The sequence below is a fragment of the Pteropus vampyrus genome, unplaced genomic scaffold, assembly GCF_000151845.1.
Source record: "Pteropus vampyrus isolate Shadow unplaced genomic scaffold, Pvam_2.0 Scaffold14, whole genome shotgun sequence".
Lineage (NCBI taxonomy): Eukaryota > Metazoa > Chordata > Mammalia > Chiroptera > Pteropodidae > Pteropus > Pteropus vampyrus.
Genome location: NW_011888795.1, coordinates 1,794,660 through 1,812,269, shown reverse-complemented (window position 1 = coordinate 1,812,269; position 17,610 = coordinate 1,794,660). Strand labels below are relative to the sequence as shown.

At 44.9% G+C, this 17,610-nt stretch overlaps 1 long non-coding RNA gene across 1 annotated transcript in view; it reads right to left on the bottom strand.

Moving 5' to 3' along the window:
* Window positions 1–17,610, bottom strand: part of LOC111733356 — a 23,764-nt gene that overhangs the window by 1,510 nt on the left and 4,644 nt on the right. Inside the window, exon 3 of the long non-coding RNA XR_002777956.1 lies at window positions 16,430–16,517. This is a non-coding gene — a long non-coding RNA (uncharacterized LOC111733356). The remainder of the gene's footprint in view (window positions 1–16,429; window positions 16,518–17,610) is intronic.

The window sequence follows — 17,610 nt, the reverse complement described above, 5'->3', positions numbered from 1 at the left end:
AGAGTGGTCAGTCCACAGTGGCCTGGGAAACTGGCCTGTCTCATGCTCCAAACAAAAGTCTGAGAGTTTAATGAATGAGTAGGATGGGCTAGAAATTAAAGAGATCTTCGCGAGGTCCTCAAGAGCAGTGGGTGCCTTCTGGGACTCCTAGACCAACCAGCCTAGGCACTTGTGAATAGAATGCCATCAGACGATGCCTTTCCAAATTCAAAACTGTATGAATGAACCAAGGGTATGACTAAAGGGCAGAGCAGCCCAAAAGGGGCACTGATCTTTCTCATGCCACTCAGCTCTGACTTGGTAAATAGCACCAACACAGAGCCCTCAGCTCAGCCTTCTCTTTGGCCGCTAACTGGCTAGAATTTTGGCCAGATCATCTAAGCCCATGCCCAACAGGACTCACATAGGCCTAATAAGAAATGTTATTTCTTATTAGAAATAACATTTGCCTCTCTTTCCTTTCATGCTGGCTTTTCTGGAGTCCATCACCACGAAGGTGGGAAGGAGAATTCTTCCTGCAGACCAGTAAGTGTATTACAACGATGAGATATAAGGAACTAATGGTTAAGACAGTAAAATGGGAAAGTAATGAATGGCTGGTGAAAAATTTTGGAAGTCACACAGTCTTAGAAGATTACCGACTTGGGAAAATTGTATGAAAAATAGGGCATCCCCAAATCGTCAGAAAGTTTTAAATGTTTAATTCATGCTCAGAGATAAAGCAAGTGGCCTAAAGCCTACTTTCCCTATTATAACAACATAGAGAATCTGTTGGTTGTCCTGAGAAGTCACTGAAGTGTGTGGTTAATCAGAAATCATTCCATGGTTACCTACAAAGTTAAGGCTTGCCCCTAACAGCACATCCTTATATTCCTAATATCGACATCTACTATTTGCACATGACATTCATAATGTATATGGAGTCATTTGACCCCCAACAATGTCGCTATGAGGTAGAATAGAAAACTGAAGCTCACAGAGTTAGCGAAATTAGTGGGTTGTAGAGGATTTTCAAACCAATCTTCTGACCTCACATCTACATAAATCGTGCACAGGGTAATTGGCATGTGATGTGTGCTTGGCAAGTTGTCAATAAACACTTAATAAAAGTTGGTTGGATGAATGAATAAACGAAATAATGAAAAATAAGAAACTGAATTTTTTGAAATTCCGCAGAAAACCCCATTTCCAAATTTAAGTATGAGATCACACATCCTCAGGAAATGTCCTCAGGAAAGTGTCTTGGCCTGATTAACATTGTTTAGGAACGGTAGAAAGTACTTCCTTCAGTCTAGATATCTTCAGAAAATCATTACATAGAAGTAGTTTAAGAAAACCAATGTCTATTCCTCCAGGCTTTTTTGCAATAATGTACAGACGTCCCAGCAGCAAGTGCTTAACATTCGGCAAAGCGGCATTCATTGGGAAAATTTATTGTCCACAGATGACTTTGATCAACTACAGAGACTAAGCCAGCCAGGCAGAGAAGGAACTGGTCAAGTCAGACTCTACCAAATCCTGTTTTCCTCACTTACCTAGAGATGGAAATTTCTAGGGAAGTAGATGCTAGAAAGAAATCCAAAGGAATTTAATAGAAGTAACTGGGTAGGAGGAACAAACCATTTAAGAGAGAAAATCATCTGCCTATAAATGATTTTTGTCTTTCAAGTTCAAATCCACTCTCCTTATTTCTCAGGTGGGGGTGAGGGGAGGAACCATTTAAAGGATCTCAGACACTGGCTGTTCAATCTGGAAGAGATTTTTAAAAAACAAGAATAATAACTAACACTTGCATATCCCAGGCATGATCTAAACATTTTACCTGTATTGACTCATTTAATCCCCAGCAGGTACTCCTATCATCCCCTCTTCGGTAACCCCACCTTGTCCAATCCCAGGTACCTTTGCTCACATTATCTTTGAGAGCACCAAGTGCAAGGCAGCCCTGGAGTAGTGCACCCCTGCAGCCTTCTCCATTTTGCAGTGGTAGAAACATCATCTATCCAGCATCTTCATTTTACTGATAAAGAAACTGATGTTCAGCAACTCACTAGACAGCAGGTTATTGGCAGATCTGATTCTAGGGTATCGACTCCCTAGTTCTGAGTCTGGTGCCTGTGCAGTCAGACATGTGCTACTTTTTGGAAGCTGTCAGTGATTTCAGTATCCCACCTTTAAAGAGCTCACAACAAATAGGGGAGGTACTGGTAATATAAGCACGTTAGACCCAGCATACCTTCAGATTCAGGTTCTGGCTAATGGTTGTACTTGATTTCCCCTTCCTCAAGTCTCTCCTCCAAAAGATTGCCACACTCTGACAATTCAGCAGAGCACAGAAGTTGAAGACATGTGCTCTGAAGCCATACCGCTATATGACCTTGGGCAAGTTTTTGTGCCTCAGTTTCCTCCTCCAGAATGTGGAGATAATAACAGAACTTATTTCTGGGGTTGTTATGTGAATTAAATAAGTTAATGTTTCTAAAGCAACTAAAATAGTGCGTGGCACATAGTAAGCACAGTATGTAAGTGTTTCATAAAATGCTGGATTATTAAACAGCTTCATTCTCTTCCTACAACATCAAAAGACTCTTGCTAAAACTCAGGTCTGCTCACCACCTGCCAGGTTCCACATTATCTGTGGCGGTAGTTCTCAAACTTTAGTTTGCACAAGAATCCCCTGGGTGTTTGACACAAATCGTGAACTTCTGAGCCTCTCCCTGGATTCAGGTTTAAGAAGTCTGGGTGGAGCTCAAGAATCTACATTTTAACATGTTCCCACAAGGAATTCTCATGTAGGTGGTCTGACGGCACGAATTGAGAAAAAGAGGCCTCCAGATAAAGTCTACTTTTAGCATGGCTTTCAGTGCCCCTGGTCATCTGGCCCTGATCCACCATTCTAGCTTCACTGCTCAAAACCCCGCCCCAGATCCTGCCAGCCAGACCTGTGTCAGGAAAAATAAAAAGCCATGTTAAAATCAAGCCTAGTTGCATTTCTCCATATGACTGCTGTGTTATATGAGATTAGGAAAAAATAGCTGAGTTGACAACCAGCAAAGTCTCTATGGTGATGCCGGTAGGTCACCATGGGAACCACATCTCTGTGACTTAGCCCAGAGTGAACATTAAAGCTGAGAGGGACAAAACCCATTGCGGTTCTGAGTTCCTGTTCTCTTCCTGAATCTCCCTTAGAGACCAGACCCCTTGTTTTTTCAAAGTAACTCAAAGGATTGTCAGTTCCAAATTTGGAGAAAGGAAGGTGAGAAGGGGCAGAACAGAGACAAAAGTAGGCCTGAAGCCGAGGGGACAACACACCAACATAAATGGAAGCATTAAGATCTAGGAATGCCCCAGCTCCAAACCATGAACTAGTCCAAAAGAAAAAATAAAAATCTTTTCTTTTCTTTTCTTATGGCAGGGCAACTTAAACTGACTTGATGTTAGAGTCCCTAAAAATTAAGTCTTGACATACCAGCCCAAGAACTTTATCATACCTGTTTTCCCCCAAATTATATAATCCAAGCACTTTTAAAAGGTGTTCGGTCAGAAAACAAAAGTCTCCATTAAATCCCACTGCAGGAAGTTTCCTTCTCCATGGGTTTCGGGTCTAATCTATCTGGGGTTTTGGTTTTTTTTTGTATCTTAAATTGACTTCATCAAGCACCAGAAGAGCAAAGTTCATTCTTTGCCTGTAGTGGGTTGAATAGTGTCCCTCTAAAATGCACATCTATCTAAAAATCTGTGAATCTGACCTTATTTAGAAATAGGCTCTTTGCAGATGAAATTAAAGTGTAAGTTTAGATGAGCTTGTACTGGTTTTCTTTCTTAGACTGTTCAGGGTACTATAACAAAAATAGGCTGGGTAGCTTAGAAACAACAGAAATTTATTTCTCACAGTTCTGGCGGCTGGAAGTCAGGGAGCCAGCATGGTCAGGTGAGGGTCTCTTCCCGGTTCATAGCCACTGTCTTCACGTGGCGGAGGGGGCTAGAGAGCTCTCTGGGGTCTCTTTTATAAGAGTGCTAACACCATCCATGGGTGCTTCACCCTCCTGACCTAGTCATCTCCCAAAGGCTCCACCTACTGATACCATCACATTTAGGGGTAGAACTTCAACATATAAATTTGAGGTGCCACAAACATTCAGAACATAGCAGACAAGGTCATTCATACTGGATTAGAGGGGATCCTAAATCCAGTCACCGATGTCCTTAAAGAAGAAGAGACACAGAGAGGGTTACACCATGTGAAGACACAGACTCACGGGGAAGAAGACCATATGACAATAGGGGCAGAGATTAGAGTGATACAGGAGCAAGTCACGGGTTCATGTGTTGGGAAAATATCCCGGGGCCAAAAGACCAAAGGAAGAGACTGACAGCTCTATGATTACATTAAGAGCTTATTAAGGGGACTTACATACAGTGTGCATCCCAGGCAGCAGTGAGGTGCCAAGGATATCCTCTGTACCTCGAGGCAAGTGCTAAGCAGTTATATAGGCTGGGGCAGGATGAATGGGGTATTGGGGTGTGACCCACCCCCAACAGCCTGTTCTAGGAAGCAGCACAAACCAGCACACTGTGGGGCACAGGGGAGGGGTTGATTAGACAGTCTCTGAGGGGATTTAAGGGAAGCGATCTTTGTCCTGCCTCAAATCTAGCTGGCAGGTCCGAGGGCACTCAGTCAGCAGTCACGTCATAGAATAGTCTTTCCTCTACACAAGGAACGCCATGGATTGTTGGCCACCACCAGAAGCAGGAAAAGGCAAGGAAAGATTCTCCCCTAGTGCCTTCAGAGGGACCATGGCCCTGCTGACACCATGATTGCAGACTTGTGGCCTCCAGAACTGTATGTTAGAGAATAAATTTCTGTTGTTTTAAGCCACCCAGTTTATGGTAACATGTTATAACAGCCCTAGGAAACTGCCCAATAGATCGCTTTATTGGTGATAGAAAATTCAAACTTTCCTGGCTTTTGGATAGATCACTGGACAATCATCTGATTGGTTAAGCATCGATAAGATAAGCTCAGATAATGGAAACAGTAAAAAGCATTGATTTATTCTTTATTTTTGAATCAAGAAATTTCCTTAAGTAAAGCCAGCATGGGGTGGAGTTAGATTACCCTGCTGGGTACCAGCATTCCAGTCTCCCTTAGGGAATTGTCCTCTGTCCTCACTGTGTAGAGTTTTGGTGAGGCTGTCAAAATTCCTTGACATCCCCTGCCAAGGAGCTACCATGTGACCCACACTTTGCCCCTTGGACTCTCTTCTAGGATTTTTGTTGCAATCACAGTAATGCCAGAAGGAAGAGCTGCACGTCCTCCATCAGCTGCTGAGCCCCAAAGAAACTGTCCACCAGGACCTGCTGCCTGGATGCTGGGAGGTAACCAGGCCTGGTTCTACTACTCAGGACTCTGAAAGGTTTCCTATTCTGCTGAGTTGGCCAAAAACAATTTTTATTGCCTGCAACCAAAACTTGTAATAGAGACACCTGCTTGCACCCAACCACCCTAACCTCCTTTGTCTTCAAAGAAAGGAGGGAGACAGACGGCCATTCCTGGGAGTAACTGATGAAATGTCACAATTGTCCCCACACATACACACACTGTTACAAAAATGCTGTTAAAAATATAGTCATCATGTTTCTCATAGTGCCTGGTATACAGATCTCTGACATGCATTTACTTCAGAAAGCAATACGATGCTAGATAAAGGTCTTCTCATCTGAACAACTGTCAGGTTTCTTTTTACCAGACAAAATGTACACATAACTTGCTGCATTTCCCTTCTCTCCATGTGAGCCTTTTCGTTCCCAATTAAAGCTACTACCTGATCATAGTTACTATATTAGTTTACGACTTGCAATTCATCTTTCTCTCCCTTTTTCTGTTGTTTTCAAGCTTCGATTTTCATTTCAAATATTGGTTATAAGACCCCTAAAATCTCTTATGGAAATAGATGAGATGTAAATTATAAGTAAATAAATAAATAGATACATACATACATACATACATACATACATATATACATAGAGAGATCAAATGATCTTCATAAATCTTAGTGAGGTCCATAAGTGATCAAATTTTAGCTTTTAGAAGCCTTGATTTGTTCCCCAGACATAGTTTAATTGGAATTGGGAAGAAGGCAGATGGAATCACAAAATAAAACATGCCCCATCCCGTCTTCCTGATGTTGCTAACGTTTTCTTGTTATCGCCAAACTCTGATACCATTACCTTCAAAGACCCGCCTGAGACCCCTGAACTACGTCCTGCCAAGTATTTGGCAGCATTCACGAAATAAAACAGACAAATTCTTAAATTGTCAGTCAGAGATCCAAGAAACCAAAGGCCATGCCACACCCTCGCCTCTCCCCAGAAACATATGAAAAATACCAGCCACATTGGTCTTGTTTTGTTTTCATATTTTTAACTGAACTGGTATGCTTACATGCAAGAGCTGGCCCATCAGGAAAAGATTTCACTGGGTGACCATTTGGCCAGAGCAAAGCCATCTTTGTTTTCCAACCCCCTGTCCTGTCCCTGGGGCCTGAAAATAACACCAACTCAGACTTCTCTCAAATCTGAGGAGCTATTGTGTGAACTTGAATAAGTCACTCTTTCTTTACATTGGGGAGGAGGAAACAAAACAAAACAAAACACGGACAGGACTCCTCACATAAAGCAAACCATAGGACTGAAAAGATTAATATTTTCCATGTTCAGATGAAAGATGATATGTAAATGCAAAATGGATCACTGTACATTATTAAATTTCTATTACACTCGAATTAGTTATAGGGTGACATTTTGACTGTTTTCTCCATGTAGTTCTCATAACTCCACCTGTTTGACATTTCCTTCTTCTCCGGCCCTTGTAGAACAGGTCCCACTTTGTGGGAGAGAGGCCACCCTGCAGAATTTCCAGAACACATTTGAGAGGAGGCTGTTGCTGAGGCACATACAGGAAATTTCAAACACTCGCAGATATTAAGAGGTTAATCAGCCCCAGGACTTGATCATTCAAGAACCGCCCATGGTCTGATCTGAGTGCTCACTCAGATCAGACCTTAGGGATCTTTCTGCCACCAATCCTTACTCTCCTGGATACTACGGTTGGCCTCTCCAACACCCATTCCACCCTTCCCCTACTTAGTGATAGTCATCCAGTCTTGTACAACTGGTCCCAACCTAGCTGCAAGATCTAAAGCAATCATGGTAATCCTCTTCCTCTTCTCACAGTTCAGGAGTGGGCATATGACTTAAGATCATCCAATCAGAGAAAGCCCAAGACTTTTTTTGTTCTATGGTTGGAGGAGAAACAATCTGTGCTTGCTTTTGTTCTTTCTCTGCACATTGACAAAAAAAGCAGGTATCCTGGGGGTTCTTAACAGGCACCATTTAACCAAAATAGGGTGAAACTGACACACGAATGGCAGAGAAGAGAGAACAAAAGAAACTGGGTTTTTGGTTACATCCCTGAGCCACTGAATTAAAGCAATGTTGAGGCTTACCACCTAGAATGTTTATTTCCAAGAGCTAATATACGTCTTTGTTATTTAAAGAGATTTGATTTGGGATAAAAAAAAAAGATGTCTCCTTCCCCTGGGGAGTTTACAGTGCAGTCAAAGAGAGAGAAAAGTACATAATATAATGAATACTAAACTGAAAGAAATGTAGGATACTGAAGGGCAGAGAGCTGAGCCCCCTAATTCAAACTTGGAACCCAAACTTGAAAGAATTGACTAAGATTTGATAGGTGGATAGCATCAGACAGGCAACATGAGGAAAAGAAGAAAAAGAAGAGGGAGGTTATAGAGTTCCACACAGAGAGAATATGTGCAAAAACTTAAAGTAAGAAAGAACATGGTGCTTTCATGCAACTCAAAATGGTCCCATGGCCTGGTCCTGCCTTAAAAAGCAGCATAGTAACCCTGGATCCTGCCAGGAATCCTGCCATCCCTTTTAAACTAATTGTAGCCTGATGGCCAGACACTGGTGCCATCTTCATCCCAAAAGCATCCTCATATGAGCAGTGCATGTAGAGGCAGCAGGTTAGACCCACCAAGTTTTTGGGAGCCTCACACATGGTCTCTACACCCACTGCCCCAGTCCTAGTACTAGCCTAAAACCTCCTTCAATCCATCTGTCAAATTCTCCTTACTAGCCAGGATTTGCCCCAAAAGAAATCAGGTCAAAGAGCTCTGGTGGCATCTAATTACAGTCGACCCTCATCATTTTCAGATTCACTTATTTGTAACCCTCACATCAATACTCGTGGTGCTCTGGCATTCATTTGTGGACATTTGCAGAGCAATGAAAAACTTGTGTCCTTTGATGCGCACATTCCCAGCTGAGGTCCATGCTGTGCATTTTTGTTTTAGCTCTCATACTATAAAATGTCCTTTCCACAATCTATTTAGTATAATTTTATTTTACATTTTCATGCCTTTTTAAAAAATGATATCACTATTTAAAAAGATCCCCAAGTGTGGTTTGGAAGTGCTGTCCAGTGTTCCTTAGGGCAAGAAGGCTGAGTGTGCCACATGGAGCAAATAATACATGTGTTAGATAAGTTTCATTCGGGCATGAGTTATAGTGCTGTTGGCTGAGAGTTCATTGTTAAAGAATCAATAATATATTTAAATAAAGTGTCTTTATGTGCTCAATTCAGCAAAACATACTAAATAAAGTGCCTTTAAACAGAAACACGTGTAAAACAAGATTATATATTGATCAATTGATAAAAATGTTGTGACCAGAGGCTCACAGGAAGCTAACTCTTTATTCCTCCTAAGAGCAATGGCTCAGTATTTGTCAATTCAGTGTTCACAGCAACTTTACAGAACATAATTACCATGAATAAGGAGAACAGATTGTATAGAGTGCAAGGACTAGAGGCTGTCTCTCTAGCTCAAATGTTTATACATATATGAGTTAGTATAAGTATACTGCTCTGGCAAACAAACCCCCTAATTCATAACAATTCATAGGCAATAGATGTTTATTTCTTGTTTAGATATCAATTTTGAACTGGTGAGTGAATCAACCCAGTGATTCTCCTCCACTCAGCTCTATAGGAATTCAGGCGAGATGGACACAGCCATTACAAGGGTACTTGGGCATTTTCCTTTTTTGGCCCAAAGGGGAAAGAAACATGTAAGAGTGCATCTGGGATGTTTGATTGGCCACACCTGGAAGTGTCACTCATTACTCCTGCTCATATTCCACTGGCTAGAATTCAGTCATGTGGCCATGCTTAGCTGCAAGGGAGTCTGGGAAATGTAGTCTTATAATCAGGAAGAAGAGAACAAGATTTCATTGAACACCAGCAGTTTCTGTCACAGTTTGTTTTAAGGAGTCATGAAGTAAGGTTCATACCAAAACCTGTGACTGCCTCAGGAAGATTAATAATTTGCTCCCTTTCTTTCACTTCTTTAAATATTTATTCAAAGTTTATTTTATAGCAAAACTGAGATCTGTGTGGAGGTAGGAAGGAAGAGAGCTGTACTTTGACCTAAGGAAATCCTGCCCAAACCCTCGCTCCGGTTCCTGAACAGCCTCCAGATCTGATGAAGATTCTCAGCTCTTTTCCAGGGCTGCCTATAAATGCAGCATTTTCCTAAACCTCATGCAAATCAGAACCTTTGGGCACAATGTAACCTAAAGGCTAAGGAAAGGTCTTCAGGCCTCTATGAGGTCCAGAATTCCCCCAGCGGAGCCACACAGGCCCAGCAAGCCCACGTCCTCAGAGAGAAGGAGGCTCCAGATAAGAAGTACCAAGATCCCGGCAGCTCCCAGAGGCAAATGGTAGGTAGGTCATGTTCAGCCAAGCAAGGCCTGAACCACACCTAACTTTAGCTATCTAAGCTGTGAGGCCAACTATAAGGAACCTGAAGAAAATGTCACAGTGTGGGAGGGATTTGGGAGTAAGAATGGCCTGAGTAAGAGTAAGGAACAGAGAGATCTCATCTATTTCTAGTCCACATCCTAAGGAAGAAGAAACCTTTCTTTGTGCTTCGGAAGCATATGTAGGAGATCACGTAGCCACAGTCCTCCTCACCTTATTGCACATACATACTCTAGCTGAAGTAAAAAGTAACACTTAGACAGGAGATGTCCCACAAAAAGGCACTATAGCCCTCTGTTATCCCTCTATTTTATCTTTCCTGGGTGCCAAAAGAAAGATGTTTGGCTTATAAACCAGCAACTGCATGAGATCTGGTCATAATCCCTGAAAGAAAAAAAGTAATAATAATAATTCTATATTGAATTCCAGGCCCTGTGGTAAACATTTGACATGTGTCATACTGACCTGTGAGGTAGGTATTCTAAGCCCCACCCCTACTAATGAGGCTCAGAGGAGTTAAGTATCTTGCCTCATGTGCACACTGCTAGAAAAAGGTTGAGTCAGAGCGTTCGGTCTGATTGCTAAGCCTGTCTTCTTATCCTCTAAGCTCTGTGGCTCCGACACAGTTGGTCACTTGCTGCGTTGGACAGGGGAACCCCGACCTGCCTACCTTCTTGAGCCTGTGACCTCCTCCTCCACAGCTGAGGCCTGTCTCCCTTGCTAGAACCACCCCTGTGCTGACCACCTAGCAAAGCGGCCCCATCACCTCTATGCATTCACTGGACTTTGCTCCTTCCGTCAGATAGATCTTGCGTCTCTCCCTAGCATAAATCCCATCCTGGTGCACCTGTCAGTTCCCAGGTGTTCTGCCAAGTCTGCTCACCAGCAGCCTGAACTCCATTGTTAAGAAGGGGCATCTCAGGGATGCTAAACAGAGCCTCAGGTTGCAGAGCTAATCATACAAACTCTCTCTCTTCCTTGTTCATATCCTTTCGGGTGGCTCTAGAAGAGTCTTAGAATTGTATCCACATCTCAGGATGTGTGTTTTCCCCTAACCTCCCCACAAGAGCTCAAAAGGTAGTGTGATCCACCAATCAAAGAAGTTCATTATTAGCCCAGAATCAGGCCAGGGGTCTGGCTCATGCATTCATCTGGCAGGCTGACATCAGTGGCTGCTGAGCAACACAAAGATGTGACCTTGGACCTTAATCTTCACCTGTGCAAACAGCCCGTGTGATGGAGTTGAGTCCTAGACAGGCAGGAAAGAGCCGAGTTTCTCTTGACCCTGCTGCTACTATCACCCTGATGCTTGACCTTGGACAACACCTCTCCCTTCCCTGAACCTACTTTTTCCCCTTTTAGGGTGAGCTAGAACCTAGGGGTCTGCCAGTTGTAAAATGCTCTGGGGGAGAAAAAATAACATTTTAAACTGAGTCTTTCAATGGGTTTCGTGGGCAGTCTTAATTGATGCGGTTGGCATTTGTTTCTTGGCTGGTTCTCTCTGGAGGCAGTCACTATGTCTGGCCTCATTTCAAACCTTTTCCTCCTTTTTGTTTTTTTCTTAAAACAAATCCTGTGAATTAGTGTGGGAAGGAACCAATGAAGATCTTGCGAAGGCTCGTCGTTTAGGATGTTTCTTTACATTTTTTCTAGTGTTTTTTTTCCCCTTGGCGGAGTAGGGTGGGGTGAGAGGTTGCGTAGGCCAAGACTATCAGGGTATTGTTAAGCCATGTCAAACTCTTCCCAATCTTCCTCCCCAGTCAGTACTTCTTTCTAAGGCTGTGGAGGATTTGGCAGAGAAGGGCCAGTTAGGTGCCACAGCTGGTTTCCCAGGAGCCTGGGTCATGCCTGGCTTCCCAGCTGGTTTGGATTGAGTGATAGCATGGTTAAGAGATTTGCCAAAAATCACAGAGCCAGGTTTAGCCCTCCCAAGGCGCAGGGATGTTATGAGCAGGCCAAAGTCGAGTCCTGAGGAGGAGAGCATCCAGAGAGCCGAGGAGAGTGCCTGGGGCCGCACACTGGCAAGGATACTCTAGGCTTGACTGCCGACAGCTCTCTGGAGAGCCTGTCGCCAAGCCTCCCAGGGCCTCAGTCTCCTCATCTGGAAACTGGCAGGTAGGGCCATCTGAGGTAGACAGATACTAAACTGACCTAAGCTCCCTTCCAATTTGGGGATTATCTGACTACTTTACAATGTAAGGGTCTGAAAAGACTCCCTTGGCCTTTTTCTATTTGCATGGAGTGCTTGGGGTACACCAAACCTCGGATGCCATACCCAGCTGTCCCTCCCCTCCTTTCTGCCGATCCCAGCCTGTGCCAAGGAAATGGATTCAGACTGATCGGATCCATTTACCTCAGAAGTAACCAAAGGAGATCCAGTTCCTCCAAAGCCATGAGTTGCGTGACTTTTATGACTTCTCTCTTTCCAGGGACCAGGAAGCTTTATTTGACAAACATTCAAGTCCAAAATCTTTCAGAGTACCTGAAGCAACCCCACGAGTCTTAATCTGAGGGAGCTACCCACCTCAGCCTTCAGCAGACACCTGGCAGGACGGCCTGGAATGGGAACACGTCAAACCCACTGCCCTGTGACATCCCCATCTCCTCCCACCCCCACCCCCTGCAGGGAGAGCTGGTTCCAGCCAGTGTCAAGAAGTCAAAACAAAGCTGCTTTTCCATGTACGTGTTCTTCCTCAATGATTTAGACTGTAAAGTCATCAGGAAGCATGGTCTAGTGCTCTAAGCTCCAAACAGACAGCCTGACCTCTGTCCTGGCTCCCTGGTCTGGCCTGGGCCAGACACCGCACCTCCAGGACGGCTTTCCCACCTGCAAAACAACTCGGGTCTCTCTAGGCCACCATCACCTCTCCTGGCAAAACACACCCCCTCCCTCCTGGTGGCAGCTGGACTTAGGAACCAGCCTGTCTTCAGGAGAGGAATTGGTGTGGGAAAGGGTGTGGAAGAACACAGCAGAGAGTTAGCAAAGGATACATTGCATAGCCTGCTTCCTTGCCTGGAGAGAGGGAAGGCCATGAAGATTTCAGGGAGTGTCTCCCATCTTCACCTTCTCCACTCTCCTGGCCTTGCAGTGGAGGGGCTCTGCTCCCAGCTCCCTTGCACTTGGGCCAATTCCCTTTGCAGGGGAACAGCTTGATGTGTGGATAAACAGAGGGGCTCATTGTGAATGACTGCTGGGTGTCTCTGGGGACCCTAACACCTCCATCAGAGAGGCACTTATGTAAGCACTCACTTCCCTTCCCAGCCCCCACCCCCTAAGTAAGCACACTGTTTCCTCTGCCCACCCCGCCCCTCTCTCAGCTGGGTCACTTCGCCTTCCTCAAGCTGGAGCCTGACTTCTCATTCAGTTTCGGACCTCAACTGCCCTTGGTGAACTTGCGTTCGGCTACTTAATGAGTTGTCTTTTTATACTTGCCTTTAAATAAGACCCTGACCTGATCGTGAAGAAAACCTATCTCTCTGTCTGTGCTGGTATGACAAAGATTTTTTTGGAACTGAGAGGGGCATGAGGCGAGGCTTTGAGGTTGATGAAGGATAGTCCCTGCCAGGCCTCTGGTGAGGATGTCCATCTGATTCTTAATCCACCTCCAGCCACAACAGCCAATCACACCCAACATAGTCTTCTGCTGTAGGCTGAAAATATCCTTGGCTCTCCTGCTTTCAGATAAGGAAACTTCACTTGCCCTTCATTATTGACACCAGGCGTGGGGTTCATCCTCAGGGGGGAAGAAAGGGTAATAGGTGCCATGGCAGAGAAGTCCAAGAATTTGAAGAGGCAGACATCCTTGTTCCTAAAAGTAAACCATTGGAAACAGTTTCATGGGCCCTTGGATGAGATCTAAGAGAGTGTTTCACAACCCTGGCTGCACATTAGAATCTAAGCCCCTAGATCGATTCTTAAGATTAAGAAAGCTCTAGGGGTAGGATCCAAGCATCAGCCAACTTCAAGAGTCACTGATCTAAAACAATGCCCCTTTTGGCAGTTTGGGAGACAGAAGCCGAGATGGAGGGGACATGACTTGCCCAAAATTAAATAGCCAGGTGGGATAGAGTCCTGAGCAGAACTAGGGTCTCCTAACTTTAAATTGATACCTCCTTCCATCGTGGTTTTCCCTCTGGTTGCTTTAGAAAAGAGGGTCTTAATTTCAGGTACACTTTAAATTATCTGGGGAAATTTTAAAAAATGTATGACGACAGGCTCCATCCTAAAGTTCTGATTTAATTGCTCTGAAGTATAGCCTGGATATACATATTTTTTAAAGTTCTTTGAGTGATTTTAATATGTAGTCATGATTGAGAGAAGTCCTGCTTTCAAGGCAAAACTCAGGGGAGAGAGAGAGAGAGGAAAAAAATAATGCTATGGAGGTCAAGGAAAGGAATAATGTTCCTGTAGGAGAAATCTTGGGATTTATCAAAAGAAATGATATTTGAGCTAGATCTGAAGGAGAAAAGGACTTGGTTATATGGAACTGGTGAAAGGCTTTCCACCGGAGGAAACAGCATGGCCCGGGTCCATTGGGAAGGGATATGTGAGAGATGTGACAGTTGAGAATTAGACAAATTAGGACTAGAGTGTGGGAACTATGAATGCCACACACAGGAGCATGGACTGAATTGTCCAGGCCAGACATCAGAATCACCTGGCGGGCTTGTTAAAACAGGTTACTAGATCCACCCGCAGAGCTCCTATTCGGTGGGTCTGGGTTGAGGCCTGAGAACTTGCATTTCTAACAAGTTCCCAGGTGATGCTGACGCTGCTGGTCCTCAGAAGACACTTTAAGAACCACTGTGTTAAGCCAAGGAAAATCACAGAAGGTTTTGGCTTTTGGATCACATGAAAACGGTGTGAGAGAGAAAGAAACAGAGAGAAAAAAATGTTCTTACTGAGACAGGAACATTGATCTAGTGTAGAGAGAGAAAACAGGAAGTCCAGAGCAGCCTGGAAGCTAATTCAGGGGCTTCAAGCAGAAGAAGCAAGGGAGGTCACGAGGAGGACGTGGACAGTGGCATCGGGGAGGAAGGGCATTCTCGAGACTGATTGGTGGAAGAGTATAGAATGTGGTGATTATCTGAATTTGGAGGGAAGTTGAGGCAGAGTCCAAGGTGCGTGAGTTTTAGAGCTAAACAGCCAAGATAATGACGCTGCAATTCTCCGAGCCCAAGAGTGAGGAGGAGGGACGGGCATGGGCAGCCCCAGGGGTTCGGCTGCAATGTGAACGCTGAATCCTTGTCTCAAGCACCCGGGAAGACCATGACCTCTGATTCAGGCCTAGCACCCGAATCAAGATGACTTGGACTTGCTCCCCTAAAAGTCACTGTTTCTGCCCTTAAACTCATACCGTCCTCGGGGTGGCGGGTGGGCTGAGCTCGTGTGACCCTCACCCAGCATCCAGAACTCTGGGCCCATTTCCCGCCCTGTCAGCTGAAGGAAGGAAAGGCTATGGTGTCTCTCTTCAAGTCAAATCAGGGAGGCAAAGGAATCAAGCGTTGTTATGTCACTCATGCTAAAACTCATTTTGCTCCAAATCCTCACTTTTCATCTGCCTTCGTGTTTACAGAATGTTCCCTAAAGCAGTTGTTCTCAAGCTTGGCTGCATGTTGGAATCATCTGGGAACTTTAAAAAGTCCCTGTACATAGTCTGCATCCCACACCAATTAAAACGGTAATCTCTGAAGTGGGACCCAGGCATCAGTTTACAATTTTAAAGCTCCCTGAGTGATTCAAAAGTGCAACCAGGATTGACAACTGCACCCTGTGGGGTGTGTATAGGCAGCCTTCAAATAGCGTATTTATGAAAATGACATTTCCTCCCTAAGGAAATGGTTTGAATGTGTCTAACAGTGCCCCACCACCCCCTACACTCCCTTCCCACACATGGGAACTGGTCAAGGGGCAGGTTGGCCTTTTGGACCCATGGGCCCGCAGTGCGAGTTAGGGGCAAGGAGCGTTTACTGTGGCTGTGGTTTATGAAGCCGGAAACCATGCCCTGGGAGAGGCTCAAATGCTCAAAGTCCAAGCGAGCCTTCACTCAAGAAGGCTGGCCCAAAATGAGATGGGGTGGGGTGGGGGATACTTGGGGTGGGGTAGGGCATGATTCAGAGCCAAAACCAACAGGGAGGTTTGAGAACCCAAGAAACCTGATGGAAGGAGCAGTGGGCATGGGCAATAGCAAGTGTCCTGCCTGGATTTTACCATCATAGGCAACTCCCACAGCTGCCCTTCAGATACAGGTGAGTGTTGGGAGCCAGGAGAGGGCACAGTGTGACAGGGGCTGGCTCCTGGTCTCCTCCCTGACTGGGAGTATCAGAAGCAGAGAAGGATTAACTACAGGGGTTATTAACCTGGATTTGGAGGTTCTGAAGCTTGTACAGTTGGAGGGTATCTTTAAGAAAAAGAATACAAAAAGACAAGTATAACACAAAGCACAGGGCCTTGGAAAGAGCCTACGCAGATGAGGGGCCTGATAGTGGAGCTTTATTACTTCCCAGAAAATCTGCTCAGATTAACCTGCTAACGTCCTATGACAGGATATTGACTAAGCGTTTCATTTCCAAATCTTGTCATACCTTCCAGAGTTGTGCCTGCGTGGTCCCGTAGGCACTGTGATCTTTGAGACACCTGTCAGACCAGGGAGGACAGCCGTCCATTTTATTTCTGGGGAAACAAGGGAGTAGAGAGGTATATGTGGTCAGTCACCTTACACGTCAGTGGCTGTGCCACAGACAAGGCCCTGAGTGCCAGCCCTGTATGCCACGCTTTCCCTTCACAAACTTGTAGTAGAGTGTACTATGTCAGGGCCATGCTGAGCCTGCCAAGAACCACAGTGACTCAGACATGGACCTGACTCTCAAAAGTGACAAGACTGTCCCAAAGGAGCTCCAACTATGGTGAGGAGTTCAATTTAGGCAGATAATTACAGTGTGAGGAGTGCGGGAAAGACATGTACAAGGCATCTCTGAATGCAGGAGAGAGGGAGGGAGTACTCATCCCAGATAGGCAAGCTTCCCAGAAGCGGCCAGGAGAAGGGGCCTGAGAGAGTGTGTATGGATCCACTGAACAGAGAAAGTCGTTCCTGCAATGGGAACAACCACAATATTTATTGAGCACCTACTACGTACCAAGCCGAGGGCTAATCATTACTATATTTAGCCATCGAATCTGCAAAACATCCCCACAAGATTGGCCCTATTATTATCCCTCTTTCACAGATAGGAAGCTGAGGCAGAGTGAAGTTAAGAAGCTTTTCTCAATTACACAATTAATTAAGTGGTGAGTCTGAGTTTTAAATCCAAAGAAGTCTGTCTCCAGAGCTCATATGTACACAAAGCTATGAGGGGCAACTCAGAACATTTGGGGAACTATAAGAAATTCAGTATCTCACACACAGGAAGCACGAGCGAGGCTGGCCAGCAAGGAAGGAGGCTGGGGAGGCCAAAGGAGCAGGATGGATCCTAAAGAGCCTAGAAGAACAAGTGAAGGAGTTTGAGTTGGTCTTCTAAGAGGCAGGATAACTATTGAAGGTTTTTAAGCAGGAGCAGAGCACGATCAGGTCTAGGCTTTAGAAAAGATACTCTGTTTAGAAGATGCGATTATCAAAGATGGTTAGAGGCCATCCTATGGAAGCAGGGACCTCTAAGCATGCTACTGCAGAATCCTGGCAAGTGCCGACAAGACCTCAGCTGAGGCCGAGGGACCAACTCGAAGGGCTCTGGCTCCAAAGATCAGCTTTACCAGCCTGGGTGGATGG